Consider the following 17,610-nt stretch of genomic DNA (forward strand, 5'->3'; position numbering starts at 1 on the left):
AGAAGATGAGCCATGTATTCTGTGTCTCTGACCCCAGTGCACTCAGGTGAGGCAGACTGACAATCTGTCCTATTTCCTACAGGGAATCATGAATGATCCGAACCCACTAGTGATCCTCATTCTCTACCTCCTAGTGGTTTCAGTGTGGACATGACCCATCTCCTGCCAAAAAGATCTGAGTTAGAATCTGCTGCAATTTTCCAAAGGTTTCCATTTTTCATGGACAGCATTGATTCCATATGAGCTAACTGAAATGGATTTCATCAGCCTCTAAATCACCCAACCTCAGAACTGCCTGAACCACATTGATCTGACTTGTGCAATGAAAAAGCCTTATTGTAAAAGCCTTTACTCTGTATTGTTCACCTGGTGGGGTTGATTGAGAAAAAGAAATAGGCTTTCAGGAGGCAAAACTCAGAGCTCATTTCCCTTTCACATCTACAAAGGTTTTGACTGCTTTCCACAGTTGGGAATAAAACGAGGACTCTGGGTTAAGCTAAACAGCTAAGCAATGTGGTAGGCACTAGCCAGGCTTCCCTGGTGGCTCAGTGATAAAGAACTCGCCTGCCAATACAGAAGATGTGGGTTCAATCCTTGGATCAGAAAGATCCCCTAGAGAAGGAAAAGGCAACCCACTCCAGTATTCTTGCCTGAGAAATCCCATAGACAGAGGAGCCTGGTGGGCTACAGTCCATGGGGTTGCAAAAGAGTCAGACATGACTTATCGACTAAAGAACAACAACAAAGGACAAGATTCAGAACCCCCCAAAGAAAGACTGAACTGATACCAATAGGCTAATAATAAAGATAAAGTGACCTTGGGAAATTCTCAAATTTTGAGATCTAGACACTTGGGCTTTAATAGCCATATAGATTGTTAAAGACAAATACTTGGGTCTAACCAACTAACAGAGCTATAATTTAGACCTTCACACTCAAAATGACACCCACTGAAAGAAAAAGAGAGCTACAAAGTATTGGAGCCGCTGGGAAAGTAACTAAGAAAGGAAAATTCTCCTTTAGTTTAGGGTCTGAGTTTAAAAAATAAACAGTCCCCTGAGAATTTAAAATCACTGCTCTAGCCAGAAATTATTGCATAATACGTATTATCACATTACTTGGACATTATTATAACCTGGTCCTGTCGAATGAGGTGGCCCCATGCAGTAGAAGGGGGATACTTTCAGATATATCTAACAACATTCTTACTAACAGAGCTTCAGATAAATGCTTCTTTCAAAAAGAATACCACTAAAACCAAAACAAACAACCATGAGAGTCAAACAAAACCAAGAAATGCCCAATTAAGACATATAAGGACTTCAAACAGAATGATCAAAAAGGTAAAATAAGACAGATTTAAAATCATTTAAAACTAAAAGACTTAAAATCTAAGAATCAGTTCAGATCATTTGCTCAGTTGTGTCCAATTCTTTGCAACCCCATGGATTGCAGAATACCAGGCTTCCCTGTCCATCAACAACTCCCAGAGCATGCTCAAACTCATGTCCATTGGGTCGGTGATGCCATCCAACCTCTTCATTTTCTGTCATCCCCTTCTCTTCACGCCTTCAATATTTCCCAGCATCAGGGTCTTTTCAAATGAGTCAGTTCTTCACATCAGGTAGCCAAAGTATTGGAGCTTAAGCTCCAGCATCAGTTCTTCCAATGAATAGTCAGGAATGATTTTCTTTAGGACTGACTGGTTGATCTCCTTGCTGTCCAAGGAACCTGCAACAGTCTTCTCCAACACCACAGTTCAAAAGCATCAATTCGTTGGCCCTCAGCTTTCTCTATGGTCCAACTCTCACATCCATTCGTGACTAATGGAAAAACCAGAGCTTTCACTAGACAGATATCTGTTGGCAAAGTAAGATCTTTGCTTTTCAATACGTTGTCTAGGTTGGTCATAGCTTTTCTTCCAAGGACCAGGCATCTTTTAATTTTCATGGCTGCAGTCACTCTGTGCAGTGATTTTGGAGCCCAAGAAAATAAATTCTGTCACTGTTTCCATTGTTTCCCCATCTATTTGTCATGAAGTAATGGGACCGGATGCCATGATATTAGTTTTTTGAATGCTGAGTTTTAACATGAGTTCAGCTTTTTAACTCTCCTCTTTCACTTTCATGAAGAGGCTCTTTAGTTACTCTTCCCTTTCTGCCATAAGGGAGGTGTCATCTAAGTATCTGAGGTTACTGATATTTCTCCCAGCAATCGTGATTCCAGTTTGTACTTCATCCAGCCAAGCATTTCACATGCTGTACTCTGTAAATAAGTTAAATAAACACAATGACAAAATACAGCCTTGACATTTATTTTCCTTTCCAAGTTTGGAACCAGTCCATTGTTCCATGTACAGTTCTAACTGTTGCTTCTTGACCTGCATACAGATTTCTCAGGAGGCAGGTCAGGTGGTCTGGTATTTTCATCTCTTGAAGAATTTTCCAGAGTTTGTTGTGATCCACACAGTTAAAGGCTTTAGCGTACTCAGTGAAGCAGAAGTAGATGTTTTTCTGGAACTCTCTTGCTTTTTCTATGATCCAACAGACGTTGGTAATTTGATCTCTGGTTCCTCTGCCTTTTCTAAAACCAGCTTGAACATCTGGAAGTTCTGGTTCACACACTGTTGAAGCCTAGCTTGGAGAATTTTCAGCATTACTTTACAAGTGTATGAGATGAGTGCAATTGTGCAATAATTTAAACATTTTTGACATTGCCTTTCTTTGGGATTGGAATGAAAACTGACCTTTTCCAGTCCTGTGGCCACTGCTGAGTTTTCCCAATTTGCTGGCATATTCAGTGCAGCACTTTCACTGCATCTATCTTTTAGGATTTCAAGTAGCTCAGCTGGAATTCCATCACCTCCACTAGCTTTGTCTGTAGTGATGCTTCCTAAGGCCCACTTGACTTCAGACTCCAGGATGTCTGGCTCTAGGCGAGTGATCATATCACCATGGTTATCTGGGTCATTAAAATCTTTTTAGTATAGTTCTTCTGTGTATTCTTACCATTACCTCTTCTTAATATCTTCTGCTTCTCTTAGGTCCATAGCTTTCTGTCCTTTATTGTGTCCATCTTTGCATGAAATGTTCCCTTGGTATCTGTCAGTTTCCTGAAGAGAGCTCTAGTCTTTCCCATTTTATTATTTTCTTCTATTTCTCCACATTGATCACTTAGGAAGGCTTTCTTATCTCTCTCCTTGATGTTCTTTGGAACTCTGCATTCAGATGGATACATCTTTCCTTTTCTCCTTTGCCTTTCCTTCTCTTCTTTTCTCAGCTATTTGTAAGGCCTGCTCAGACAACCATTTTGCCCTTTGGCATTTCTTTTTCTTGGGGATGGTATTGATCACAGTCTCCTGTACAATGTTATGAACCTCCGTCCATAGTTCTTCAGGCACTCTGCCTAATCAGATCTAATCCTTTGAATCTATTTGTCACTTCCACTGTATAACTGTAAGGGATTTAAAAGATATAAAAAAAAAAGAAAAATTTGAAATTAAATCAAATATTACTTCTTGTAGTTAAAAATAAGCAAATGTAAAACAACTGATTCTGGCTTTTAGCTATTATTAGATATAATCCTGTTAAATATTCTCACATAAAGATATATATATATGTATATACTTGCTCATATTTTCATGCTTTTATCTCCCCTGGTTAATACTTAAAATGACATTTCTTGGGTCATAATATATTTATAATTGATTTTATAAGAAATTAAATATTTTATATTACTAACTTTTCCCCAAAATTGTTGTGCAATTCTGCATTCTTCTCAATAATATGTGAGCTCTAGTCATTCCACATCTGCATCAATTTTGTTACTATTAGTCTTTTTTTAATATCGGCCATTAGCAATTAGAAAATGGGTGGATCATAATCATCTTTACATATGTTACTATTTACCAACAGGTGAATAAATAAACTTTGCAATATCAGTATTAAAAAGAAACACACTTTTCAAATATTCAGCAACATGGCTAAATCTCAAAAAAAAAAAATAAATAAAACAGGCACAAAGGAGTAAGTGTGCTCTGATTCCATGTATATGACAATCTAGAAAATTCAAAGTAGAAGATCAATGCTTTTCTTCATTCAAGAGCAGAAGGTGATTATCTGGGGAAAAAAAAACAGAGGAAAATATTGGATGACAGAAATATTCTATATGTTGATTGTTGTGATGTCATTGTTATCAAAATTAAATATATAATCTAAATAGGTAACTTTTTGTATTTAAATAATGCCTTAATAAAGATTAAATTCTTTTAAAAGTTAAACTTTCTATTATAAATATTTGAAAGAAAGTCAGTGATCTAGGTAGTGGAGTTTTAGAAAATACTCAAATGCAGCAAAAAAAAAAAAAAAAAGAGAAATAAAAGATGTTAAAGAGAAGGACGGATACCTGGAGGTTAGGCAATAAGGTGGACAATTATATATCCATTCAAATTTAGGAGAAAGTAATAATAATAAAGGAGAAATACTATGTAATAAGATAATTGATGGTTTCTTTTTTTGAAAAAAAAGGAAGGACTGCTTAGCGTCAGATATGGCATATCAAATGTACGGTTACATAATCAATTTACTCAGAGTGTATTAGACACATAATAATACATCTACATAACTCAAAATATAATAACACTTTCTTAGCAAAAAACAGAAAAAAACAATCAAGGACAATTCTACTGATAGCAAATTTCTCAACAAATAACTTTGGAAACATAAACAAGTAGGTAAATTAGTGGTTACATTGAATGTATAAATAAGGATAATATCTAATTTATTTTAATAAAAATGTACAGAATTAATTTTCTAGGTAGAAAGAGCAAAGGGGTGAGGATTGTTTCATTGGTTGATTTGTGCCCCCTCAAAATTCAAATGTTGAAGTATTAACCTTTTATATCTATCTATAAGTATGACTGTAATTGGGGACAGTTTTAACAGAGATACCTAAGAAAAAATGAGTTCATTAGAACGTACCTTAATACAATGCAACTAACTCCTTGTAAGAAGAAGAAATCTGGACATAGATACAAAAGGAAGACAATGTGAAGACACAGGGAGAAGACAATCATCTAAAAGCCACAGAGAGATGCCTGGGACAGACCCTTACTTCATGACCCTTAGAAGGCACCAATCCTGCCAGAACCTTGACTTTGGACTTCTTGCTTCCAGAAGTGTGAATAAACGAATTTCTGTTATCTAAACCACCCAGTCAGTGCTACCTCATTCTGGGAGCTCTAGCAAACTAATACAGGTATTAACTGAAATTAAAATATTTGATGGCACTGTTAATGACAGATAGATAAATGTGTGACTTAATTTAAACTTAATTTATCTTTCTTTTTCTCTATATTTTATATCAAACATTTATGTTTAACTTTTAGGGGTGAGCACTAAAATAATAAAAATAAAGTGTATATTTTATATACATATTTTACACTACCAGGAAAGCCCATAAACCACTATAGGAAAATAATATATGATGTATTTAATAAAGAATGACAAGCATAGATAAACCATGAAACAAAATATAAATAAGATGCTATAAATAATCACAAATACAACAATAATCATAATGAATTTATGTGGAATAATTTTCTACATTCATGTGAAAATTCTCAACATATATAAACTAGCAAACTGACAAGTGAGTATTAAAAACACTCTATAATTATTTTGAAAGATTTTATCAGTCCTGGCTCAAAATTTAGTATCTCAAGCAAACAAAAATTAACATGGATATAAAATTTGAAAACATAATTTAAAAGTTCAACTTAATAATCACAGAACAATATCTACTGACCATGCTATACGGTAATTTTCAACCATTTAAAAAATTCAAACAATATCGATGATTAGGCATTTCCCTTATTCTTACTCAAATTTAGGCAAATAATAAAAGAGAAAAAAGCAAAAATTCCTCATTTAAGCTAATGTGGAGTTAGTTTAAAGAGCACATACTGTACAAGACTAGCCAAAGAACAGGTAATGGGCACTGAAGGAAATGGAGCACAAATATCATGGATTCTGCTTTTAGAAAAAAAGCTCAAGAAATAAACCTACTGAAGGCATTACATGTAGTGAGATACAATTGCCAAAATGTTTGTCACTAGTGAGAATGGGGTGTGAAATCTTTTTGTAGCATCTTCTGTGGGATCAACTGGTTTGAAAAACCATACTAGGATGGGCTCTTGCTATTTAAAGTTTGGTCTGAGGAACAAAGTATTAGCATCATTTTGGAGATTGTTAGAAATTCAGAATCACAAGCTCTGAGCTGTATTTTCTGAACCCAAATCTACATGGCATCAAGATGATTAAATGATGTGTATTTACATTAAATTTGAGAAACACTAGGGTAGGCCAAATGAGAGCACTGAGAGGCCAGCTAGCCATATTTTCAGGAAGTATCAGTCTCTACAGTACCACACTTTGGCGGCAGAAAGGGGTGGGGGCAGAAAGAGAGAGAGAGAGAAATTTTTCACTGGGTAAAGTGTTCAGTTCATATCTCAATTGTTTAGGAAGAAATAAAATATAAACACTTGCAGAAATAAAACTGTAGGACAATATGAAAACACTAATCTTTATAAAATCTGATTTTTACTTTATTCTTACTCAAGAAGGTTGTGAATGCATGATCTGAGTAAATCTCTCCTGCCTCAAGGATGATTATTTTTAAAAGGAAAAAAAATAATATGATCTATATAAATATATTTTAAAGTACAAAACTAACATGCAAAACAAACAACAGCTGAAGAGCACTCAGGACAAATGGATGAAAATGGGAGACAAAATTGCAGCATGAATAAAATAATCAGTGGAACAGTTACCACTATGGAGAAAAAATAGAAAGCCCAATGACTCAAATATGAGGAAGATTTAAAACTGGGGAAAACAGAAGGTGATATAATGTAAAGAATCAGAAAAAATGTAATTGACATAATGATAGATACAAAGTTTTTTTAAAAAGAAATGAAAAAGATAGCAACACAGAACATCAAATCTATTAATGAGAGGAATAATGAAATGAAAACAAAAGTTAGCAATGAAAAAAATCACAAAAGAGATCAAATCAGAATTTGGAATGCATAAAGAAGAAAATCAGAATAAAGCAAGATAATTCTCCTGAAGTAACAGGAGAGGTAGAAGTAAACACTGAATGTTTACCCTGTATCATGGGAAAGTTTTACCCTGTATAGTCAACAGCAAGATAAGGCTTTTAAATTTTAAATAATATTAATAATTCTAAAAGGCACAAGGCCTATTTTATTTTTCTATTTGTAAGTATGTGGAGGGATATCAGGATTATCTGCTGTAAACTCATAGTGAATTATTTCACGTTTACCTGTCAATAGGTTACCTGTCGGGACTATACCTCCCACCCCCACCCCTCAACTACTGCAAGAGGATCTGTTTACAAACAATTCCTATGGAAAGTATGGAATTTTTCATACTGGAGTAAGAGGTACGGAACCTCTCACTCCAGTAGAAAGACTTACACATAAAATCAACATTCCCAGGTATTCTATGTGGAGGACAGGTGGATAACCCATAAATGCCTGTAAGCATTGTATGCTGATGCAATTGAACTGACCCTCATTTACCTGACTATGCCTACAACCTCTCCACACAAGAAAGGGTTGAGTCAAGGCTGAGAGCGGGGTGTTAGAAGTGGGGCAAGCAGTGCACAGAAAGTGAAGAAATATTCTATACAGCAATGAGAATATATAACCAAAACATTACTCAAAGATGTATCTCTCAAATATTAACTAACAACAGTGGGCATGCACAGATGTGAGAATTGAACCATAAATAATGCTGAACGCCAAAGAACTGATGCTTTCAAATTGCGGTGCTAGAGAAGACTTTTGAAAAGTCCCTTGGACTCCAAGGAGATCAAATTAGTCAATCATAAAGGAAATCAACCCTGAATATTTATTGGAAGGATTGTTGCTGAAGCTAGCACTCCAATATTTTGGCCACCTGATACGAAGAGCCAGTTCATTGGAAAAGACCCTGATGCTGGGAAAGACTGAAGGCAAAACAGAAAGGGTCAGCAGAGGATAAATGGTTAGACAGCATCACCAACTCAATGGATGTAAATCTGAGCAAACTATGGGAGACAAGTGAAGGACTGAGGAGCCTGGCATGCTACAGTCCATGAGGCTGCAAAGAGTCAAACACTACTTAGCAACTGAACAACAAAAAGAGAAAAGCAAATGAGTATGACACCATTTTTATAGTTGTTTAAAATGTGCAAAGCAGAATATGTACTATTTATTGATCACAACATATGTAGTAAACTAGAAATACATACATGATGTTTGATAGAGGACTTCATAACAAAATACTATAGTCTAGGTGGCTATAAACAACAAAAATTTATTGTCTCACAGTTCTGAGGGCTAAAAGCCTAAGGTCAAGATACTGAAAGGTCGGTGCCTTCTGAGGGCTGTGAGGGAAGGATCTAAGTCTCTCCTTCCTTCACTTTTAAATGGCTGTCTTCTTCCTGTGTCTCCTCATATTGTCTTTCCTTTCTGTGTCCAAACTTCCCCTTTTTATGTAGTCATCAGTCACATTCCATGAAGGCCTATGCTAATTCCTTCATTTTAATTTGATTATCTCTGTAAAGACTTTCTCTTCAAATAAGTTCACATTCAGAAGTACTAGAAATTAGAACTTGAACATTTAAGTTTTGGGGGCAACACCATTTAACCTCTTAACACATTATAACTATCAAATTCCCATTTAGGATTAATATTAGAATCTAAAGTATTATTTCCTATACTGGGTAGTGAAGCCAGAGATAATTGTTTAAATTCTTCATAACGCTATGTATACCTCAATCCTTATAAAATAATTTGAAATTAAGTAATATAATGCTCAAACTACCGCACAACTGCAATACCACACAATTGCACTCATCTCACACACTAGTAAAGTAATGCTTAAGATTCTCCAAGCCAGGCTTCAGCAATACGTGAACCGTGAACTTCCAGATGTTCAAGCTGGTTTTAGAAAAGGCAGAGGAACCAGAGATCAAATTGTCAACATCCGATGGATCACTGAAAAAGCAAGAGAGTTCCAGAAAAACATCTATTTCTGCTTTATTGACTATGCCAAAGCCTTTGACTGTGTGGATCACAATAAACTGTGGAAAATTCTAAAACAGATGGGAATACCAGACCATCTGACCTGTCTCTTGAGAAACCTGTATGCAGGTCAGGAAGCAACAGTTAGAACTGGACATGGAACAACAGACTGGTTCCAAATAGGAAAAGGAGTATGTCAAGGCTGTATATTGTCACCCTGCTTATTTAACTTATATGCAGAGTACATCATGAGAAACGCTGGGCTGGAGGAAGCACAAGCTGGAATCAAGATTTCCAGGAGAAATATCAATAACCTCAGGTATGCAGATGACACCACCCTTATGGCAGAAAATGAAGAAGCACGAAAGAGCCTCTTGATGAAAGTGAAAGAGGAGAGTGAAAAAGTTGGCTTAAAGCTCAACATTTAGAAAACTAAGATCATGGCATCTGGTCCCATCACTTCATGGCAGATAGATGGGTAAATAGTGGAAACAGTAGCTGACTTTATTTTTCTGGGCTCCAAAATCACTGCAGATGGTGACTGCAGCCATGAAATTAAAAGATGCTTACTCCTTGGAAGAAAAGTTATGACCAACCTAGATAGCATATTAAAAAGCAGAGACATTACTTTGTCAACAAAGGTCCATATAGTCAAGGCTATGGTTTTTCCAGTAGCCATGTGTGGATGTGACAGTTGGACTATAAAGAAGGCTGAGCACTGAAGAATTGATGCTTTTGAACTGTGGTGTTGGAGAAGACTCTTGAGAGTCCCTTGGACTGCAAGGAGATCCAACGAGTCCATCCTAAAGGAGATCAGTCCTGGGTGTTCATTGGAAGGACTGATGTTGAAGCTGAAACTTCAATACTTTGGCCACCTGATGCAAAGAGCTGACTCATTGGAAAAGACCCTGATGCTGGAAAGGATTGAGGGCAGGAGGAGAAAGGGATGACAGAGGATGAGATGGCTGGATGGCATTATTGTCTTGATGGATATGGGTTTGGGTGGACTCTGGGAGTTGGTGATGGACAGGGAGGCCTGGGGTGCTGTGTGCGGTTCATAGGGTCGCAAAGAGTAGGACGCGACTGAGCGACTGAACTGAATGCTTAGAGAAAAATATTAAGAAGTAAGGGGATCCCTCTGTTCCAAGCAATAAAAAAAAAAAAAAAAAAAAAAATTAACTAAACACAGCCAGAAAACTTGTATTACTGAAGAAGGTTCACAGCTAAAATTGAGTGAATTTTTCTGTAGATAATTTTTAGGGATATGAAATCTGAATAACAATATCTAGTCAAGCAGAGTTGTGTCAAATTTTATAAGATCTTTTAGTTTCTGGGAGGTGAATCTTGGTTTTCTTTGTAAAAGTATCGTACACATATCCTGCACACATACTAAGCAGCAGTGGTACCTGACCATTCCTTTTTTTTTTTTTAGGCAGAAGATAATCTGGTTTTATTTAGAGGCTATTGGTCATATGGTGGGAAGGCATATAAGATACAAAATTACAGATATTTAGTTCACTATACAATACAAATCATTAAGTCTTTACAGGTCATTACGGAGTCTTTGGGTTTTCCTTAACTCTCATTTCACGTGTAGCAAATCAACAATCCCCCAATCAAAATCACTTCCTTGTGAGAACCCATCATATTTACAGAACTCCACACAAACAGAGGCTCCAAACTCCCCCAACATGATTAATGAGCAGCACGCGGAAGGCATGAAGGGTTCCTCTGAGAGAAGGGTGCATACAGGGACAATGGAGTTGGGGTCTCAGATGCACAAACTGTCCTGGAGGTGAGAAGTGACAGACAGACAGATGGGGCAGCGACCCTGGGAGCTGGAGGTGCATGAGAGCAGGCAGGCCTCGGTCAAGGGTGGCTCATCTTAGCCAAGAAAACCTCCCAATGGGTTTCACAGACAAGGGAGCTTAATCCAAGAGGAGGGAGAGTAAGGAAGGGGCAGGAGGTGGGGGGGAAGGGTGTGTGCTGAACATCTCCTAAGCCTTTCACACTCCTCTCCTCAGGGGCCCTTCACAGCTCACTAAGCACACAGGGCCCTTCATGCCAGCCTGGCCAACCCTACTCAGCCCCACAACTGGGTTTCCTCATCCTCCTGCTCCCTCTGGGCATCTTGGTAGGCCATCCCCACTGCCTCTGAACTCACTCCCTGGACCTACTCCCCTGATACTTTTTCAGAGAGAAGTCTTAGCCTGTGGATATGTTACATACCATTTAAGCCACAATATAGTAAAAATTATATTCTCTGTGAAAGGGTAGGCACACCACACACCCTTCATCCTTTCCAAGTTCCCCCCAAATAAAAGACTGAGTTCATTCGTGTACCTGATACTCCTACTGAGATATCATTACACGACAGAAACTCTCCTTGTGAGATAGTGTAATGATTGATGGTTTGTATGTCTTCCTCCCCAAACTTGCTGCACTCTGCTCATATGCTACAGCAAAAATTTCCTCTTCATCTTCTTATCTGAACGGTTCATTCCTATCATTTATAAAGGAATCAATACTCAACTGTATTCCTGAATGGCTGAAAGTGACATCCTATTTGACATAAATAATAGACTTTATTCTAAATACTCATCTTTTCTGAGTAAAAGTTCTTGATGCATTTGTGATGACATGTACATACCAGGTCTCAATATGTATCATTTTGATTCATTCTACTTTCATTTCTTCAAATGCTGAGAAAGTTGGCTGTCAAATGCATAGCCACAGGGGAGTTTCTAAATTAAGTTCCCTTTAGTTAGAACTCAGGATTCATCTGAGCAAGAATGCTATTACCTGATGTTAAGATTCCTGGCTACATGCAAAAGCCACTCCTCCTGTGTGACTGACACAACACTCACCAGTTATTATTTGCATGGATCTGTACAGCATTATGTAATAGCATATGTGTAGGAAAACAAATTTAGAAATCCCACTTTGGAATACCAAGAGTATACACCTTTCTTTGAAGAACTAGATGCAAGCCACAATCCCCACCAGATAGATTCTGGTAATGTGGATTCCTTTAAACTGAAGACACCTTTAACAACACAAGTGGTTTGAGCTATGGGAATTGGCAGTTAAGAAATTAATAGGCCAATAAGAGTGGTATATTTGAAAACCAACAATTTGAAGTTGGTGATGATGGCAGAGATTCTAAGATGAGAAGTTAAGAATGGGACTTCATGTATACCTTGGCTGGCATTCTAGAGCTGGAGAAGAGATATGAACTGTGTTAAACTCTTTTGGGTTAGTCTTAGTTTAAACATAACTCTGTGAACTTTCTAGTACAGACTGTCATTCATTAAATGATTACTTTAAAAGGCACAGTAACAAAAATTTCATAATTTAACCAATTTCAGTTTGGGGAGTTTTTGAAGTGAATACATTTTTCCTTCTCCCTGAAGAACTTTTAATATATCTTATCAGGTAGGTCTACAGGTGGCAAACTCCTCAGTTTTTGGTTGTCTGAGAAAGTCTTTATTTCTCAGTCACTTTTTGAAGTAATTTTGCTGGACACAGAATTCTAGGTTGTTATTTTGTTTTTAGTTATGTGTGTGTTTATGTGTCTTACACATTAAGTATTTTGTTTTATGCCTTTCTTGCTTATATAGTTTCTGAAAAAGTCTAATATAAATTTTTATCATTATTCTTCTATTTAGGTAAATCTCTATTTCTCTCTGCCTTCTTCAAGATTTTCTCTTTGTCTTTGATTTTCAGTCATTTGAGTATGATACGTGTATTATATTTTTTGGTCTTTGTCCTTTAATCTGAGTTTTCCAGATGTATGGTTTTTGGTGTCCCTGATGAATTTTGGACAATTCTCAGCCATTATTACTTCAAGTATTTTCTTCTGTTCTCTTATTTCTCCTTCTACTAGTCTCATGACACATATGTACACATTTTATAATTGTCTCACAAGTCTTGAAAATTTTCTTTTTGTTTTTTCGTTCTTTTTCCTCTTTGCATTTCATACCTTCAAGCAAACTGATTTTTTTTTCCCTTGACCTTTTCTAATATACTGATGGTTTCATCAAAAGCCTTCATTTCTATTACAGTGTTTTATTCAAAAATTGCTACAAATAAAAAAACATAGACATTGCTACGCATTCAAAAATTGTTATAAAAATTGCTATAAATTTAAAAAAATTTGATTTGCACTGATATCTATTGCAAACATTGAGGTATATTTCTCCAACCTTCACTGTGAGAACCTGGTGAGGTTCCTGGAAGTAAAATTCACAAAAATATTTCCTCCATACACCCAGTGAAACAGGGATCCCTCAGGAATTTTAACGCTAGTCTGCACTCAGCCTCTGGTAAACTGTCAATTACTGTACATGTTCTTACTCATTTATGGTTTCTGTAGCTTTTGCTCTTGCTATGCTGTGACTCTCTGTCTCTGTCTGCCTGTCCAGTTTTCAAGACCATGGTTTTCCACAGACTTCAATTCCCTGATGGATCTAAGAAGAGTTGTTAATTTTCTGTTTGTTCAACTTTTTCTCATCTTGAGTACACAGGACTGTCAACTCTGAAATTCCATTAATGTCAGAATGTAAAGCATAAATGCAGTTTGTCTATATTTTATGAGAATTTTTACATGCATATATATAAGGAACATTAGTGATAAACTGACTCCATCAATATAGTTACTCTTACGATATAAAAAAAAGCTTCCAAAGAAAAGTTAGAAGTCTTTGAGAACAAAGTTGATATTTTTGGACATGATTTGTCCCAAGAATGTGAATACTCCCAATAGATAACACAATCTAGTCAAAATGTTACTAGGAGACAAATGATAGTATTTTTCTGAGTATCACTGTGTATTGTAGGCAACAAAATCTCAATACTCTGTGCCTTTTTAATTATTGTGAACCTATAAATCTATTCTGTACATAAATAATACTGGCAAGTTTTTAGAATTCAGAATCAAACTCATATGAATAATCAAAATTAATTCTTATTAGGGTGTTCCACAAACCTTGTGACAGAAACCTACCCATATTTTTAAAGAGAAATTGTAACACCAACTAAACTAGGGACGTCTTCCCCATATTTGACTTTAAAATCTAAACTTGATGGTCTTTCATGCTGTCAGTACTTGTTACTGAAAATAAAAAATATTTATTAATAAGTGTTAATTTTCCCCTCAAACATGTCTATTTATTTGCATAAACCATATCCTGCTATCATTCCTTTCTCCAAAAGAAGGGTAAATCCATGATTGTTTATCATCTCTGTTGTCGATGAAGTATAACCAAATAAAAGTTTAGTATGACTCCCTTCCCCTTTGAAAATCCAGACTTCATCTGGTTTTTTGGTAGGTCATAAATTAAAACTTATATGAGAATATATTAAGCAGAATATACCTTAAGCTTCATAGTGGGACAGAGACCTCTAATGGAAACTTTCAAAACACTGCCACTATTGACCACTGACCATTGCATGGTCAATAATAGTGAACACATTGTACTGATATTTCTGAATGTCTCGGTACATGTCTCATCTGTTACAATGATCATCCTGGCAGAAGTGTAAAGACAGAACTTGGACAAAAATGCAAACTGCAGTGTCCCTTGAACATCTCTGAATAGACTTCATACCACTAACTACTTGCAATGGGTTTTGAAAATATGCTTTTCTTCCTGCCTATCTTTAGGAACATGAAACTTTTCTTTTCCAAAGAGCTATGGCTCTAACTGAAGCAAAACTCTGGCTTGATTTTGTGTCTGGCTGGGTAGTTACCACCTACATCTCCAAAGACAGAGACATTAATTTTACAGGGATTTTTAATAGGGAAGCTTGAAAGTCTGATTACTCACTAAGAGACTTTGTTGTCTGTATCATTCTTAATACTTAGGAAAAGAAAAGAGGGCCAATGACATTTTAAATCTATATTAGCAAAGTTAGCTGACACTTGGGCTTCCTTAGACAAGAGTTTTGCCTCTGGCCCCCATGTACGGGAGGCCCACACTATCAAGAGCTCGTGACTTTCACCATCAAGTTTAGTGCAGGTCACTATGGGCTTGGGTATTTCACTCTTGATTTCAAATACTAAGTTACCTAAAGAAAGCATCACAAATTATACAAAATATTCATGCATATATCTAGTCTTATCATCTACAGGTACAAACTTCCTTTCCTTATATTCTTAAAATATCCTCTAAATGGACTAAGATTAAATAATTCGTCTCCTTGAAAATATACCAGAAGGGGAACATGTATGACAATCATGTTGGAAAACAACTCTATTAAATACTTTTGAACACTAAAGCTGCACTCAATCTTCAGAGTATTGATCCATGGCTAAATGTGTCCTAGCTAAAAAGATATAAGACATGGGCTATCATTATATCAGGAAATGTAAAACTAAGAGTCTTAATAATCCTCCATAAATAAAATAATTTTAGACTGTGTATCAGTCAGAGTTCAGTCAGGAGAAAGAAACCACAAAGTAATTGAACAGGGAAAGCTCAGTAAAAAGAATTATTCACCATTACAGGGAACTGGAATAATATGGAATTGGTTGATCAAGTAAAAATAACTCTATAAAATATACACCAAAGCTCAGATCCAGAAATCATTGGTGAAGGATAGGTGGTAGTTCTCTGAGAGGCAAAGATATTGCTGTGATGTTGATGACTGAACTTCCTAGAAATCAATTCTCTGTAGAGTGCTATAAATCCACATAGTACCTAGAGAAAGCTAGAGGTACTCCACTACAAAACTGCCTTGAAAGGAGGAGGTCCTGGGGGAAGCTGTCTGTCTCTAGGTATTGCAGGGTACCATGCACTGAAGGTGCTGGATGTTGGAGAAGCCCCACACACAGCAGGAGTTGGATGGTAAGAAATGTGGGTGCTGCAGAAGCCAGTCAAACAGAGTGATTGGAAAGAGGAAGGAAAACCTTCTTGCTATGCCCCTACAATAACCTCTGTTGACAATGCTTAATATTATGCCAGCTGACAAATGAAAAATATTTAAAGGACCCAGACCCTACTTCACAAAGGAGGAAATTAAAAGCAAATTTGAACTGAGACAATAAACAGGTAACTGACAGACAGAAAGCGACAGGCTTGACAAGAACTTTGTATCAAGAAAACAACTGCATTACATGGACAGATCCATATAAGATCTACCAAACAAAATCTATGAAATGTTAATCTCAAGCTTCATGCTTTAATTGGCATACTCTTATTCTTTTATATTTCCATTTTGTTTACCCTTTGTGGTTTGCAATTTTTAAAGAATTTTAACCATAATATTTACAAAGTCTCTAAACTTAAAATTATCTTTTATGTATTGAGTCAACACCTGGTATAGAGTCTAAGTACAGACTTCAATTTTTTAATAATTTGATTAAATATGATTTCAAAAGGTATTCATTTGAACATATTTTTCTAAGTTCCAATCAACTCTTTCTAGAATCAATTGTTTAAAAAATGTCGTAACAGAATTCAACTATTAGATTCTTTTATATGCAATATAGCAAAAAAATACCCAGTAAGCAACAATCTAAAACCATTTTCTTGTTATTCCTGTGACAAGAACAATACCCAGGAGTCATTTGTAGGAATTTGCCTTTGTAATCAAACTTTATTTAAGGTAAGGCTCAGAAAGGAAACAGTAAATGATGACACATTTAATAACAATCTTACACAGAAGTGTTAACATGTAGTATGTAAGTTTTCCAATTCTTACCTTCAGATCTTATTCTTTACCTAGTTGATTATTTCTCCTTTTTATATTCTGTGTAGCTAACTAGGCTCATTCCAGTCCATTTTAGTTCACTGATTCCTAAAATATTTTTTTTGTGCATAGCCTTCAATAGTTAATATTAGGTTTTTGGCACAAAAAATCTATTTGGTACTAAACTCAAATTAAGTATGTACCAATTATTTGGTAAACTGCTACTGGTCTGAAAAATAGCCACTGCCGTGTAGGGCCACCCAAGACAGACAGGTCATGGTGGAGAGTTCTGACAAAATGTGGTTCACTGGAGAAGGGAAAGGTAAACCACTTCAATATTCTTGCCTTGAAAACCACATGAACAGTATGAAAAGGTAAAAAGATAGGACACTGAAAGATGAACTCCCCAGGTCGGTAGGTGCCCAAAATGCTACTGGAGATCAGTGGAGAAATGGAGAAACAATTCCAGAAAGAATGAAGAGACGGAGCCAAAGCAAAAACAATGCTCAGTTGTGGATGTGACGGGTGATGGAAGCAAAGTTCGATGCTGTAAAGAGCAATATTGCATAGGAACCTGGAATGTTAGGTCCATGAATCAAGGCAAATTGGAAGTGGTCAAACAGGAGATGGCAAGAGTGAACATCGACATTTTAGGAATCAGTGAACTAAAATGGACTGGAATGGGTGAATGTAACTCAGATGACCATTATATCTACTACTGTGGGCAGGAATTCCTTAGAAGAAATGGAATAGCCATCACAGTAAACACAAGAGACCAAAATGCAGTACTTGAATGCAATCTCAAACATGACAGAATGATCTCAGTT

General features: G+C 36.3%; 1 long non-coding RNA gene across 1 annotated transcript in view; it reads right to left on the reverse strand.

Annotated features, from left to right (window-relative positions):
• Nucleotides 1–1,274: 1,274 nt before the first annotated feature.
• LOC145507886 (uncharacterized) overlaps nt 1,275–17,610 on the reverse strand; it is a 173,614-nt gene continuing 157,278 nt past the window's right edge. Inside the window, exon 6 of the long non-coding RNA XR_014055228.1 lies at nt 1,275–3,453. This is a non-coding gene — a long non-coding RNA (uncharacterized LOC145507886). The remainder of the gene's footprint in view (nt 3,454–17,610) is intronic.

This window comes from Giraffa tippelskirchi, chromosome 5 (assembly GCF_054371585.1).
Source record: "Giraffa tippelskirchi isolate mGirTip1 chromosome 5, T2T-mGirTip1v1.2.pri, whole genome shotgun sequence".
NCBI classification, from domain to species: domain Eukaryota; kingdom Metazoa; phylum Chordata; class Mammalia; order Artiodactyla; family Giraffidae; genus Giraffa; species Giraffa tippelskirchi.